The sequence below is a fragment of the Hippocampus zosterae genome, chromosome 17 (genome assembly GCF_025434085.1).
Source record: "Hippocampus zosterae strain Florida chromosome 17, ASM2543408v3, whole genome shotgun sequence".
In the NCBI taxonomy this organism is placed as follows: domain Eukaryota; kingdom Metazoa; phylum Chordata; class Actinopteri; order Syngnathiformes; family Syngnathidae; genus Hippocampus; species Hippocampus zosterae.
In genome coordinates, this window is record NC_067467.1 from 7965555 (window position 1) to 7980294 (window position 14740).

Genomic DNA, 14740 nt, shown 5'->3' on the forward strand with positions numbered 1-14740 from the left:
ACAACTTTTTTTTTGGGCTGGTCCATCTTTGGACCCAGAACAAAACAAAAAAATTGAACAACACTGAATACACCCTCAAAACTATGCGGTTAACAATCACCCAATTTTTCTTTCCTGGAGTTTAATAAGCTTTAAATTAAGCAGGCTGTTGTGTTTGTTGTGCCACAAATGTGCGTGATTCTTCCCTATAAAAGGCAAAAGCAACCGTTCAGGAGCGGCTTTCCTTGTCCTCTTTGAGGGATTGAAAGGAGCTTTGTCAGTGGCAGCATAATGCAGAGAGAGTCACAGCATTGTTGCCTGCATGCACATTCGCAATTCTAATGGACTTTTTACCCTATGTGTCCTTACGCTTCCTTCCCTAAGTACCACAAATAATGTACATGTGCTATCATAATCACGACATTTATGCGCCTTTGTGACACTGCAAAACTGCGTGCATTTCTTTTCTATAGAGCTTGTCCTTAGGAGGATTGTGGGTGAGCTGGAGGGTATCCCAAATGACTTTGGGACTCATATTTCGAATGATGGGAAATTGAGAATGTTCACTCAACCTACAATGCATAATGTGGTGAAGACCCTCTCGAACTTCCACGACCAGCCACGGCTAAACTTGGCTCCTCAGATCAAAATTACTACTATTTCCTATTCGTTTATTTGTCTTATGGCATCTTAAGGCTTTACGGCTATGTATGCATGTAATAATTATGGCATCACTTTTGTTTATGTTTGCCTTTTGAGGTGATCAACGCCGATGGGTAAAACAATAAATAAACAATAAAAACAATATATAAAAAAGTTGAAAATAATAACATACAATACATGCTGATTTATATAGCGCTTTCACAACAGCGGCAGCTGTAACGAAGCACTTTACAAAACAGTTAACATAAAGTAAAATAATAAACACAACACAACACATAAGACACAGACAGTCGTGCATTCTTAACCACTTTTCCATCACACGCTTTGTTGTTTGAAGCAGTTTGAGATGAAAGAGTAGAGAATCAAAGTGTCCTTTAACCAGTGGATCAGAGACGTCATGCTCAAAATGTGCACACGTCGGCTACAAGCAAAGTTTCAAAGTCAACAAGAAGCTGTAGCATCCACTGACGAAAAAAGAGATTGGTTCACTTCTCCTGTCCCATGGAGATCCATTTCAATTCCAAGCGGCGACTCACGGTTCCAAATACGCATCGGCGCTCTTCGCCAACGCTCCTCTCTCCTCATCCTCAACTTCAGTGGCCATCCATCCAGCCGCACCAACGCCAACTGTCCAACAGCGCTGACATAGCTACTGAACAAATCGGGGTTGTGAAAAATGCTGCCCATTACTGGCGCAAAAAACACAAGCGCCCCAGGTCTGTCCAGCACCGACAGTCAATGGCGCCATCTGTCAAATTATTACTGTATATGTTTTATGTTCAATAAGCAAACAAACAAACAAACATTCCTCCCAATCAAAATCTGTGCTGGTACAGGCGTGCTGCCGAGAAGGCGCAACCACCAAGCACAGATACAGTGCACTCCGCTTAATAGAACACCATTGGGCCGAAGCGCTTCTGTTCTACTAAGCGGGGTTTCTATTAACCGGAGACACTTTATTAGGTACACCTTCAGACACGTCGACGACCAAGTTATGCACACAGAAAAACCCCTGCTGACGAGTTAGAAGAGATATTTCGACTGTGGACGTCCATATCTTTAATCAAACAACAAAACAACAACTTTAATCAACTTCAGTCAAACATCTCAAATCACGAGAAAAATTTCGTTACTTTTGTCTGGAAACAGGAGTCCGTAATTTAGGTACTTAATAGAACACCATTGGGCCGAAGCGCTTCTGTTCTACTAAGCGGGGTTTCTATTAACCGGAGACACTTTATTAGGTACACCTTCAGACACGTCGACGACCAAGTTATGCACACAGAAAAACCCCTGCTGACGAGTTAGAAGAGATATTTCGACTGTGGACGTCCATATCTTTAATCAAACAACAAAACAACAACTTTAATCAACTTCAGTCAAACATCTCAAATCACGAGAAAAATTTCGTTACTTTTGTCTGGAAACAGGAGTCCGTAATTTTGCGGTTGACTTCCCTCTCAATGCGCTGGATAAGAGGGAAGTCCTGGAAACCGCGGGCGTACCTTCTGAGAATCCGGCAATGCATCGTATCGTCTGAGTATGTCCTTCTTATCCGCAGGTGATAGCCCTCGTCTCTTGAATGAAGTTGAAGCCATTGTGACGTGCGTGTGTCTATCTGTGGAGTGAGCGTGCTACCTGTTACTGTATACGGCTAGAACTACCGCGTTTTCTCGCGATAGTGGTACAGTATCGCGATAGCTACACTTCGTCTCTCTCTCGTCTCTTGAATGAAGTTGAAGCCATTGTGACGTGCGTGTGTCTATGTGTGGAGTGACGCGTGCTACCTGTTGCTGTATACGGCTAGAACTACCGCGTTTTCTCGCGATAGTGGTACAGTATCGCGATAGCTACACTTCGTCTCTCTCTCGTCTCTTGAATGAAGTTGAAGCCATTGTGACGTGCGTGTGTCTGTGTGGAGTGACGCGTGCTACCTGTTACTGTATACGGCTAGAACTACCGCGTTTTCTCGCGATAGTGGTACAGTATCGCGATAGCTACACTTCGAAAACCACTCGTTTACAATGTTCATTGCTTACGGCCTGTTCTATTAAGCGGAGATCTGTTCTACTAAGCGGAGTATCTTTATAGGAAATGGCATTAGGCAAATCTGTTCCAGAGCCTTTTGCTCTATTAAGCGGATTACTCTAATAACCGGTGTTCTATTAAGCGGAGTGCACTGTACTGCTCCTTTGACGAATGTCGTGGCCAAAAAGCGCTGAAAACAAACAACATGTGACAAAACAAAAGAGAAAAACGGCAAAAAAGAACAAAAAAGCAAGGCTCTTGAAGAGCACTTGCCGAAGGCTGCCTACTCGGGCGCCATCTTGGGGGGGAAAAAAACCCATGACTACAATTGAGAAAATGAGAAAAAAGTAGAAAAATGAAAAATAGTTCAAAAATAAAAATGAAGACAAAAATCAAAATCATACAATCATGAAAAAAACAATTGGACCCGTGTAGTAGTGTCATCCAAAGTGTGTCATTTGTCTTCTTCCCTGTAATTATCCCCTCAGAGACGACTGGATTGCGCCATTGTTTGCAGTTTATACGGATTAGGTCTTGTGTCTTAGTGGCAAACGTTCTCGCAGGTCTTAGTGGCTGATGACATGTTATTTGACTCATCGCTTTCATTGAAAAGCGTTTGCCCTGTCCTCGATTGATTTTCAATGGCTCCCACATTTTGTTCGTGTACCACCCTCGCGTTCCGTGAAATGTACGCGTACTAAACTGCGGTTTTACGAATCACCCGCAGCTTTGCTGTATGTTTTGCCTCCGTGCCAAAGGCTCATGGTAACTCGGACGCCTCGGCACGGGTAGAATAAACGCCTCATATTTACGAAGGGTCAATAATATTGACGCGCTGTCTGCAGCTTGCACTGTTGATTAACTCACTTCATTCAGATCTACTCTCAGGGGCTTGTTTCCGTTGCGACTGCAATCGATGGCCCTTTCTGTTTGTTAAGCAGTCACGTGACCTCCACTTCCTCCCAAGTATCAACATATCATATGCTCCATTGCCACACTCGAGCTACATGATGGCAAAAATGATGTATCGCGTGAAAGGACACAAACTACATTTACCAAGCGTTCAAAACTTCTATTTTAAGGCAGATGTTAATTAGAGTCTAGTTTCTCTCTATACCAGGGGTGTCAAACTCATTTCACATTGCGGGCCACATACGGCCTCGGTCGATGTCAAGTGGGCCGGACAATTAAAATTATACCATACTCTGCTAGAAATAACCAAAATAATATGTATTTCCTTTGTTTTGGTCTGAAGAAGCACAAGGACACAAGGAAAATGTTGAAATTTAATAAACATATCTTTTACAATATATTTAATGAAGAACCTTATATTTCCTGAGACAAATGTGCAATTTACTTTTAGCATTCATATGTGCATTGCAACTGATCCCACTGATTGTGCAAAGGCACAAAATTTTAACCAGCAATTGGTATTGAAAAATATAGTCATGCACTTTTTAAGATTAAACAAGATTTATACAGAAAGGAATTTTTCAACCATTTACACATGTGCATACAAAATCTAAATTTAATCCCTGCCTACACCTTACAAACTAAGGAGAGTGGTATTAAATGCGTAAAGAAGAAAGTATTCACATGTCCTTGATAGCGTCTACTGTGTTGGGTCTGTCTCAGTGACAGACTGAGACGGCTATTGTCTGGTTCTCTGATCAAAACAATGTTGTCTTCTACTCTGATCAAAATTGTGTGGCCCTAGCAGATGCTCCTCGAATTACACCTTATTAAAATATTAATTCTGTGTCTTTTATGCATTTTTCCATTTTTAAATTATCCTGCAGGCCTGATCGAACCTCCTCGGAGGCCGGTCCCGGCCCGCGGGCCCTATGTTTGAGACCACCGCTTTATACCATATGCCTGGTGCTCTTCTGGAGATGCCCCTTCACACTTAACTGCTTGTTATCAGCGGTGATGTTAGCAGCAGACCAGTGTCGTTGTTGCGGTCAGCGTGGAACTATTACCTTTATTCATACAGTTTTATTGTTGTGCCCATTGTTTTCGTCCCTCCTGCTCAACCCTTCTGTCCCGTTTTCCCTATCTATCTGCCATCTGTCCCTCTTAACACGTCTTTCCATCTCAAACTCAACGGTGAAACGGTAATCAATTGCCACTTTAGAGCACCCCGTTGTCTGTCCGTAAGCGCGCGCATGCATGTCACAGACACCCCGATGGGAGACATTTAAGGCACGAGGGGCTCGCGGTCAAACACGTTTGTATGTGTAGGCATAAGATAGATGCTCGACAAACTAGCATCCATTTGCAAATGGAACTAAGTGTCTATGGGTGCTTTAAACCATTTTCCTTCAGCTTCTGTCTTGTCTTCTCGTTGCTTGTTTCTCATCTTGTACTCCTATCCATGCCACAAAACAAGGACCATTACTTTTAAAAGTGAGACATGCTATTCCCATGACTTTTATAATGATGCTGTTCATCTCTAGTGAGCGGCCGGGTCTCGCGGCGACACTCGAAGCCGCATTGGCAGTGATTGTCAGTTACAGTTAAGTTGAAAGACGGACGTCTGAGATACAGGACCGACCATCGCTCGGTTCCCCCCCAGCAGTTACCGTCATTTGATTTGGACCCCTGATAATAAACGCAGTCCAAAAAATGAGTCTGGATGGCTTGGCCGCTGTGCGAATACAAAGAAAAGAAGGATAGAGACAAATTGGGCCGCACATGTCAGTAAAGTCGGATTCGCCGGGCGCTGCAATTGGATTAAACTTTTCAGCGGTCTGACTAGACATTGATGTCCAGGCCTCCAGCGGCGCACCACTGACTATTTGCCGTGGCTGGCCTGAGTGCGGCATTGATCTCATCAACCTCCTATCGGCGGAGCGCCGACTATTTGCCTCATTTGTATTTCATATTTTATCTAATGCACTACATACACAAACAGGCGTTCTGTTGAATATTATTAACAATTACAGCGCAGCCTCGAAAGCTGAAGGCCCACATTCGATGAATGGTTTAGCTTCTTTCTTGGGCTGAAAACGTGCAAAGACTAGGTCGTCTGGAGTATCCAGTTGTGGAGCTAGAATGTATTTTTCACCTTTTCGGTTTTCCAGATTTATTATTATTATAATAATTTTTTTGTGAGGCTAAAATGTACCCAATGTCACACTTTGGCATCTGTCTGGTGTCCCTCCGGATTATTTGAACTTGAGTGCTTTGGTAGGCTTCAACTGATATCTGGCGGAATTGCTGAAGGCTGTTATCTGACTAGCTATGCCTTACACCCGAAAATGGCCGCTTTAGCGCGCCTTAGTGTCAGCTATGTGTGTTGCACAGTGAACAAGAAGAGGGAATTTTCTTTTTCTTTTAACAGTCAGACTTGACAGCAAGCGTGTCGACCGGGGTTTCGGGCAGGTGTGGTTACTCTAGAGTGCCTCATTGTAAGCTGTGAGTACACCTGAGTCGTGCAGAGAAATTGAACATTTTAGTGTTGATTTATTATTATTATTTTTTTGCATTCACGTGACCCTTAAGAATTTTATAAATTAGGTGCATCGATGTCCAAGGGTTTGGGTGTTTATTTCTGCCCGGTGATAGGTTGGTGACCACTTTACAATTGCAGCACAATAACTAAACCTTGGAGGGCAAAGCAAGCCTCTCCTTTCCGACGCGTGCCCCGCATTGCAGAGCTTTATGAAAAGGAGAGAAATTGTATCGATAAGTTTGTTGTTTTGGACACATCTGGAGGCCACAGAAGAGCTTTTTTTTCCCTTTTGACGCAGGAGATGAGGCGCTTGCGTTAGTCCAGTCCTCCTTCAAATTATTGTCAAAGTGGCGGAGGTAATTTGCAGTCGCACAAGAAACGTTTTATCATGGTGGGAGGAAGCACAGACAAGGCATACAGACTGGTGCAAACAAACTTTATTTATTCATTTATTTATTCTTACAGAAACTGAGTGTCAGATTATTAGCTTTGCTCACGACTCTATCTTGACATTTTGACTAATGAAGTATCGTTTCAGGTAAGTAGTTCTTGTTGTTATACTTTGGTTTGTATTCTTGCGTATTGGATTTACTTGTCCTTTGAGTCTGTCAAGTGATTTAAGTTGTTCTCGTTCCTTGCCTTTTGCATACATTTTTGGTTTGTCTTCGTCGTACTTTGTCGGTCTTGTTTTTTATAAATATTTTTTTGTCAAATCTCTTGTCTGAGCCCACGTTTGTGGAATCCGATTCTGTCCGTACCATTCCAAACACCTGACAGAGTAATCAGACCACATAGATTCTCTAGATAGAGACAAGATTAGACATGTGCTGGCCAACCAAGGAGCTGCTCGATGCTGTCGCCCGTCTGGTCCACTGGTTTAAAGTGTTAAATTCTCGTGTCACGCACGTAGGCGGCCAAGGAATAGCCCCGCACCGACCTTACGACTGCGCCATTGATTTATTACCTAATGTCCCACTGCCAAGTTCTCGTCTCTACCGAGTCTCCCAAACCGAACGGGAAGCACTCGGAGAGTGCATCTCTAATTCATTAGCTGCCGGTTTAAATCATCCGTATGAGTCACCTGTAGGAACAAGCTTTTTGTTTATCGAAAAGAAAGATAGATCATTGCGTCCGTACGTGGATTATCGTGGGCTCAACGACATTAATATTAAAAATAAATATCCTCATCCATTACTCTAACTTTGTCTTTGCTCCGCTACAGTCAGCAACCATTTTCGTAAAAACTATCTCCACAGTGCTTGCCATTTGGTCCGGATTTGTGAAGGGGATGAGTGGAAGGCGCCCTTTAAAACACCATTTGGACATTTTGGAAACTATGTCATACTTTTAAATTAACTAATTAAATTATTTATGTTTTAGGCGGACCGGTAGTCAAGTGGTTAGCGCGTTGATCTCAAACGTCCCCAAAAAAAGCATGCATTAGAACTGGTGACTATATAGAAGGAGACTAGCCAGTTCAAGTCTTGCCACTTCCACAAGCAACACACCTTGGGTGTCACGGTCTCCCATTACACCTCGAAGGGATTGTGTTTTTTTTTTTTTTTTAAATTGTAGAGCGTCAAAAACAGAAAGTCATTCAAAAAATAACTTTTCAAGTCAGGTGCAGATGCCTGGAAATTCTTAAACTTAGGCTTATACAAAATAGCAAAGTATTCATACTTTATCACTTCCCAGCAGTGCGTCATAGCAAGACTGAAGTCCCAATGAGCGGTAGGTACTATGTGTGGGGCTAAAGAGGACCTTGTACCTTCTGGTCTTTTCAAATGTTATCCAATTGAAATAAAAAAGTTGAGAGCTGAAAAGGAAACGTGACCCTTCACACCCTTGTCCATTCGTGTCGGACAACCGTTGAAATCGATCGTGTAAGCAAAGAGTGCTTGCTCTGGCACGTGTTGGCATCATCCCTCAGCCCTTTCTACCTTGAGCATACAATGTCAAAAGCAATTTTTGCTTCCCCCAAAACCGCGCAAGTGTGACAAGAAAAATGTTCAATCATCACCAAGCAGGCTGGAGGATGGAAATACAGTACATGATTGCGATACAAGATGGCACCTGTAACAGTGGCAAGAAGCTCATAAAAATAAAAATAAGTTGCTCTAGCTGCAACTTGACCTGAGGAGATGCGAAGAGTGGGGCTGAGGAAATAGACTATAATAGTAACAATCGACTATATTTTTATTTTATTGAATTAAACAGTCCTGCTGAAAGATGAAACCATGTTGCACAATAGCTCCACCCCCTATCCCTCCAACAAATGCAAATAGTTGGATCCACAGCTGTTGAACCGCGGTAACCTGCGGTCCACTGAAGCCTAAAAAGAATGTGCCATAGTAGATAGTAGAAAATGTGTGTCACAGGAAAAGACGGCTCATGCAGTTGATGGCGTAAATGAGGAATGCTGTTTAAAAAAGCCGAACAACGGGATGAGTCATAGTTGCCTAATTGTGTCAATTAGAATTTTGCTATCAAAATCCCGTCCATCCTCTCTCTTCTTTATTGTTGTAGATTTTGAGTTGTCACAAAAGCAACAAATATGCCCCACTGCTATGCTTGACATGTTCCTTTTCACAACAGCTGATTTTCTCAGCTTTTTGGTCAGATGCTGATGTTTTAGGTAAAGCCAACCCATGCCCGACTGCCCATTACTAAAGAATCGAAAAAGGGTAGAAAGGAATTATCCTTGTCTGGTGTAAAAAGAAAGCCTTTTCTTTATTTTGATAGTTTTTTATTTAGTCCCAGAACACCGTATTTTATGGAGCTCGAGAGAGCAGTCAAAATGCTTTTAAATTGTTTGGCAATTTGAAAATTTGATTTCAGCATCTGCATGGGGAAATGAATTACTCTGCGGGTAGCAATTAATATTTAAAACTGCTCTTCACACCTTGTGCTGAGCAGACCGAACCTTGACCGTCGCAGAGCGTTCTACTTTTGGGGCTTCGACCATTATCATCACACTTCTTTTCCATCATGGCTTGTCGTCACCAAAAAAAAAAAAAAAAAAAAAGTCAACGAGAAAGCACAAATCGCTTCACTCTGAGGAGATTTGCCGACGTCATGTGTGAATTTTGTATATTATTTTCCCATAAAAATCTGGTTGAGCTCCAAATCGTTCCACTGTAGGAGCAATCCACTGTGGACTTGTTTTAAAATTCCATTGAGTGTTTCCTACACAGATCCGTAGCTCCCTTTAAAGACTGTTTTGCAAGCTCCCGCGGCAATTACAGCAACCAAGAAACATCTCCGGGCAATTACTGTACACAAAGTAAATTCTTTTATGATGCGGACTCCCCCCCTCCACACAGGAGACAAGAACCTGGTTTGATTTTCAGATTGAGAGAAAGCATCACAAGCGCTTGCAGTATGTATGCTCGTGTGCCAAAGCATACTGCTTGTGAGAAATTCAAATTATGTAAATGATTTTAAATGACGCCAATATTTAGTCACGCCATGATCACCCCGGATCGCTAGTGGACGCGGTTCTCCGCCTCTCGCTGTGTCGTTCGCTCTCTCCTGCCCTTAAACCTTTTCCGCAAAATTTTCTCGATCAACGTTCATTTCATACAATTACAGCATTTGTTGAATGATGCAACGAGCGGAAACCTACAGTAGATGGACGTTTCCCCTTTTGAAAATGACCTTTTCGACGTTTCAATAGTGGGCCACATTAAATGATGTATGCAAGGAGCGGACCTGGAGCCACTTAAGCAGGGCAACGTCCGAATGTGGATAATGATACGTTTTCTTTGTGACTTGGAAGGAAAACGTCAATTAGTCCATAGCTTCGTCATCGTTTGCCTTGTTCAGGGCATGCGATCCTGCCATCCAACAGGCAACCGGACCCGAGAGAAGTGCCCGGTGACAACTCCATTAAGAAAAGCCACGCCAATTAAAAGCAGGCCTTCATTACCGTAAACATCGGCAGACTTTAAACTAATAAATGCTGACCGCAGCCACGAGGCGTCACGTTGTCGCTGATTTCACACACAGTCGCACATTTGATGGACTATTTCGTTGTGTGAGGGCTCACGGATGGTCGTCAACAGGATGTACTAAAAGACGGCAAATCCTGGGTCATACCTATTCATGAGCGCAAATCCTTGGAGAGACGTGATGTTTCGTTCTAAACACTCGAGACGCGCACAAAGGCCGTTGGAGGTCTTTCTGGCTGTCAGAGGCTACTCCATGACATGAAAGAAAGTATTGTTCATGTTGTTATTCATGACCTTGTCAGCCTTTGGAGATGGATTTGAAGCAAATGGGAATAGTCACCTTTGGCGATGTCGTATTCAGTTGGACCTTCTGCTGTTAAGTGGAGAATAGAAGAGCTCGAGTTTCATCCTCCTCAAAAACAGTGCCAGTCTGTCCCTGCTGAATAAAGCATAAAAAGCACAAAAATTGTCTGTAAAGAACATGAGAAAGACATCCATGCATTTGCCCGTTGTGACTTCATTTTCCAGGAATAGCATTTTAATTGTATTTTTTCAAAATCAATTTATGGCTTTGTTTCGCCTTTATTGCACTTGAATCATAGGAGTGTGTGTGCATGTGCGTGTGCACAAATACTTAATATCTTCACGCTCATCTCCTACTTCAGAGCTTGAGAGTGGGATAAACGGATTTCAAGTCGACAACATGAACAACAAAAACGTGATTAGCTCCTCTCAGATTGTACGGTCACATCCATATAAATGTCAGGCTTCTAAAGGAAGCGACATAAGAGCTTTGCGTTCTTTCTTTTTTTTGCTCTGTCACATTAAGCCTCCTCCCGCAAGCGTGTATCCCAAGGACACCTTTTTCTCAAGATCGAGAGGCGACAAAGCTTAATTTATTTTAAAAAAAGAAATTAAGTAAAATAAAAGTAAAAAAGCATTTTGCGATACAACTGCCTGTATGACTTGACAATAGAATACTATTAAAATAATCTTCGGAAAATGTAATCCTTCTCTAGTCCTTTTTTCAAGCCTCTAATTTTAATTACACTGATTGATAATATGTATTTATCAATGTCTTTTTTTCCCGGCACTTGGACCAATAAATCTACAGTAAATGTTCATTTTCCTGGTTATATGACAACGCACATTTGCTTAGCATAGTGCGACGATGGCACCATTTTGGATTTTAGAGCTCAAGCGCATCGTTAAAATTGTGTGGCTGCAGCAGGACTTTGACAGCAACGGAGCAGCGAAAGGTCACAGCAAACAAACAGACGCAACATGTGGCTGTTGCTGTTCATAACCGGAGTGGCGTAGGTATGTACTATGTGTGTGTGTGTGTGTCGGACCTCTAAGTGGCAATGTGTGTGTGTGTGTGTGTGTGTGCGTTCAGTGAAACTGATGCTCGGGGCTCGTTTCAAGAAACCTTCAGAGAATTTATCATTAAATGTAGATGCCACAAACCCCCCACCCCCTAAAAAAAAACAATTGACGGCAATTGACATCAACGGCGCTCCTCGTCAGGATTCCCGTAGATGACGTTTCACATCAACGATGCTCTAAGAGTTAAGAACGGGCACTTTCATAAAAATGCATAATTGCTCGATGCTTGGAGTTGCTCACTGTATTTATTTTTTCCTCATAAGTCCAAGTAAAATATTGTCCAAGCGACATCTTGTATCTCCAGAAAACTTGAGTTAGTCTCGTATATGGTTGATGTATCACTGTACCCTATGAAAAAAAACAGCTTTTTCACCTCTGACACCATGAATGAACACGGTTTACTAAAAATCTCACTGCATCTTTTTTTTTTCCTCTGAGGTGATTACTCGGGCGATGATTGCGTCTCCAGCATCAAATGTGCACATATTTCTGAATGGCATCCCCATGCGAACCTAGAGCTGCCCACCGAAGGATGAATTAACCTACAGATGCAACATCAACATCTATACTGAGCATGCCGGGCCAAATTAACTGAAAATCCACAGACTGAATAATTACTGAATAATAAAAAGAGAAATTGGTCTCATCTGTTCACATTCGTTTACCTCTCACCTCCATCCACAGCCCACTCTTAGCAAACGATCATCTTTACAGGTCACACGTCCATCCATTCCGTCCGATTACATCATTTCACCGTATTACTCGTCACTCCCGATCCACGCACCCACAAAACATACATGTAATCACCCGCACACTCCCAACTGAACACACACTCGTTCCTTGGTGTCCCGTAAATGCAAATGCCAACTTAATTAGTTTCACTGCTGATTTAGTTGGAATGATTAGATTAAAAAAAAATCAGGAGTAATCTCATTTCCATATGGTTGGCTGTTTTGCATTGAGGGACTTACCAATTAGGCCGCAAGGAACGGTTGAGCGAGTCAAATGGATGAGGAGTGCGCTGCCACATGGGGGGCGCCATAGTTGGATATGAAAGCCACTTAAGTTGCATTTTAATTGATTTTAATTGATTTGATCTTGGTCAAAAGAACTGTACATCAAAATTGCTGATTGAAAATAACCCAGTCAATGAGTATCCAGCATGCTTCATGCACAACTGTCACGTAAGGAGCTATTTTTAGCCAGATCAAGCTAATTGTACTGATTTATGGGCAAGAAGGGGGAATCTTTTCAGATGCTGGTTAAATGTAAAGCAAGAATTGTGAGTCAGGCAGCCTGTAGTTGTATCACTGCATTTACACAAACACACACCCCCAAGACTGCAGGTAAAAAAAAACAAAACAAACAAAATAAAAATTGAAGACATGCTGCCATTACCTGGTCTGAATGTGGGAACCAATTGAGACAGAAGAGAAATGATAGTGCTGCCAAATGTGCGTGGGCCCAGCTTGACTAAGCTTCGAGCAATTATATGACCATAGAAAGTGTCTCGAACAATTTGACACACTGTAATTTGAAATAGAAATATCTGAGTCAATTATATCCCTGCACGGAAAACCGAATCAAATACGCATTATGTTGAAAAATCATCGATACCTTTTGTCAAAATGTAATCAGACTGCAGTTGCTTTGATAATATCCCAAATCATCAATATGTGGAACATATTCAAAGGAGAGACGTCACAAATGCATCGTATCATGTTTTGCAACGCGTTGACGACTCAAGAGATTGAACGATAGATTCACTATTTTGAGTTTGTCTCTGCTAAAAGTAGAAATATGACGGATTGTTGCACACTGTGCTGTCGACAGAGTGTCACCTAGCTTCAAAAACATACATCAAGTTACGATGTAGCCGATGATCGTCAAACAGATGCCACAATAGCGTACGTATTAGCACAGCTAGAGTTACGCTTATAATGGCATTGGTGAGATGTTCCTTTCGACGATTCATGTCGTGTATCTTTCTCTGATACAGCATGGCCTTCAAATATCTCCAAAGTTAAAAATCAAGTGGGTGAGTGCCAGGGATTTGGGAGGCCAGTCCACTGAATCACACCGAAACAATATAAGGCTCTCAAAACTACTGATAAAACAATTGACACAAGTGAATGTCATCATAAAAAGGCCTCCCGTCTTGCGAGGACCGGGAAGTTGGCGTCTTCCTTTAAACAAGATGGAAAAATGTCATTTTCAAATCCTTTCCAGCATTACCCAGATCACTCTTGCAAAATAGATTTGTAAATTGCGATGAGTTTTTAACCTGGTTAAATAAAGGTTGACAAACATTAAGATTTCCATCACCATAAAACGGTCCGATAATTCAATCACGCCATATCCACCCGCATCTTCTTCAGCCTCTTCCAGTGAGGATTAACATTTACTTCCAAACATTATCCCAATCCCCAATAAAATCAGCAAAAAAAAAAAGCCAATTTTGGACGATAGTTTTTTTCTGTTATATAGGAAGCACAGTCAAATGTTTGCTCTGTAATTTATATATGCGGTAGTGTTAAGCATTGAAAGACTTAATTTTAAAAAAGTAATTGCCAGAATTATACTTTGACAAATCTTGAAATTGACATTGGGCGCAATAATATCCATCACAGTCAGTGGGTAATTATTAGACTATGAAATTATGGCAATTTTTGGGGGAGCGTGCAAGGACTCTCTATATTTTTATTACAGAAAGGTCCCGCCAGAGATGATTTATGTGACTTATTTCTTCAAAATAGATTTTGGGATGCAGTTGCGGAAAATTAGGTGGTAGCCGTGAGTTCACAAGTACTGCAGGGCAGGGACAAAAGAAAATGGACTCTGGTCGAGCTGTCGGAAGGGTCACCTTCATTTCTTTTCAAAAACTTGCAAGACGAGGAGGGAATATTTGATTCCTGTGATACTTTTAATACCTTTTTTTTCCCTCAACCTGGACGTTAACACTCATGGAGTGCGACCAGATTACATCTCTATACTCATGTTCAATCATTCCAAGCTTTTCCCGTGTACTTTGACAGAAAACTGGTGTGAAAACAGTCAACGGGCAGTGGTTCTTCCTGAATGCGACCACGGGCATCAAATGGAATTATTCAGGTCAGCGGCTGGGCGCTCGGCCATGTTGCTTTCGAAGCCGGAGCAAATAATCGCAAGCTTTGTGCGTGCAGCAGAGCGTCATGTGATAATAGCACATAATACTTGCAGCTTCAACTGTGATTATAAAGCAGAAAAATAAATGATTTTTTTTTAGTCCACAGCAACTCCA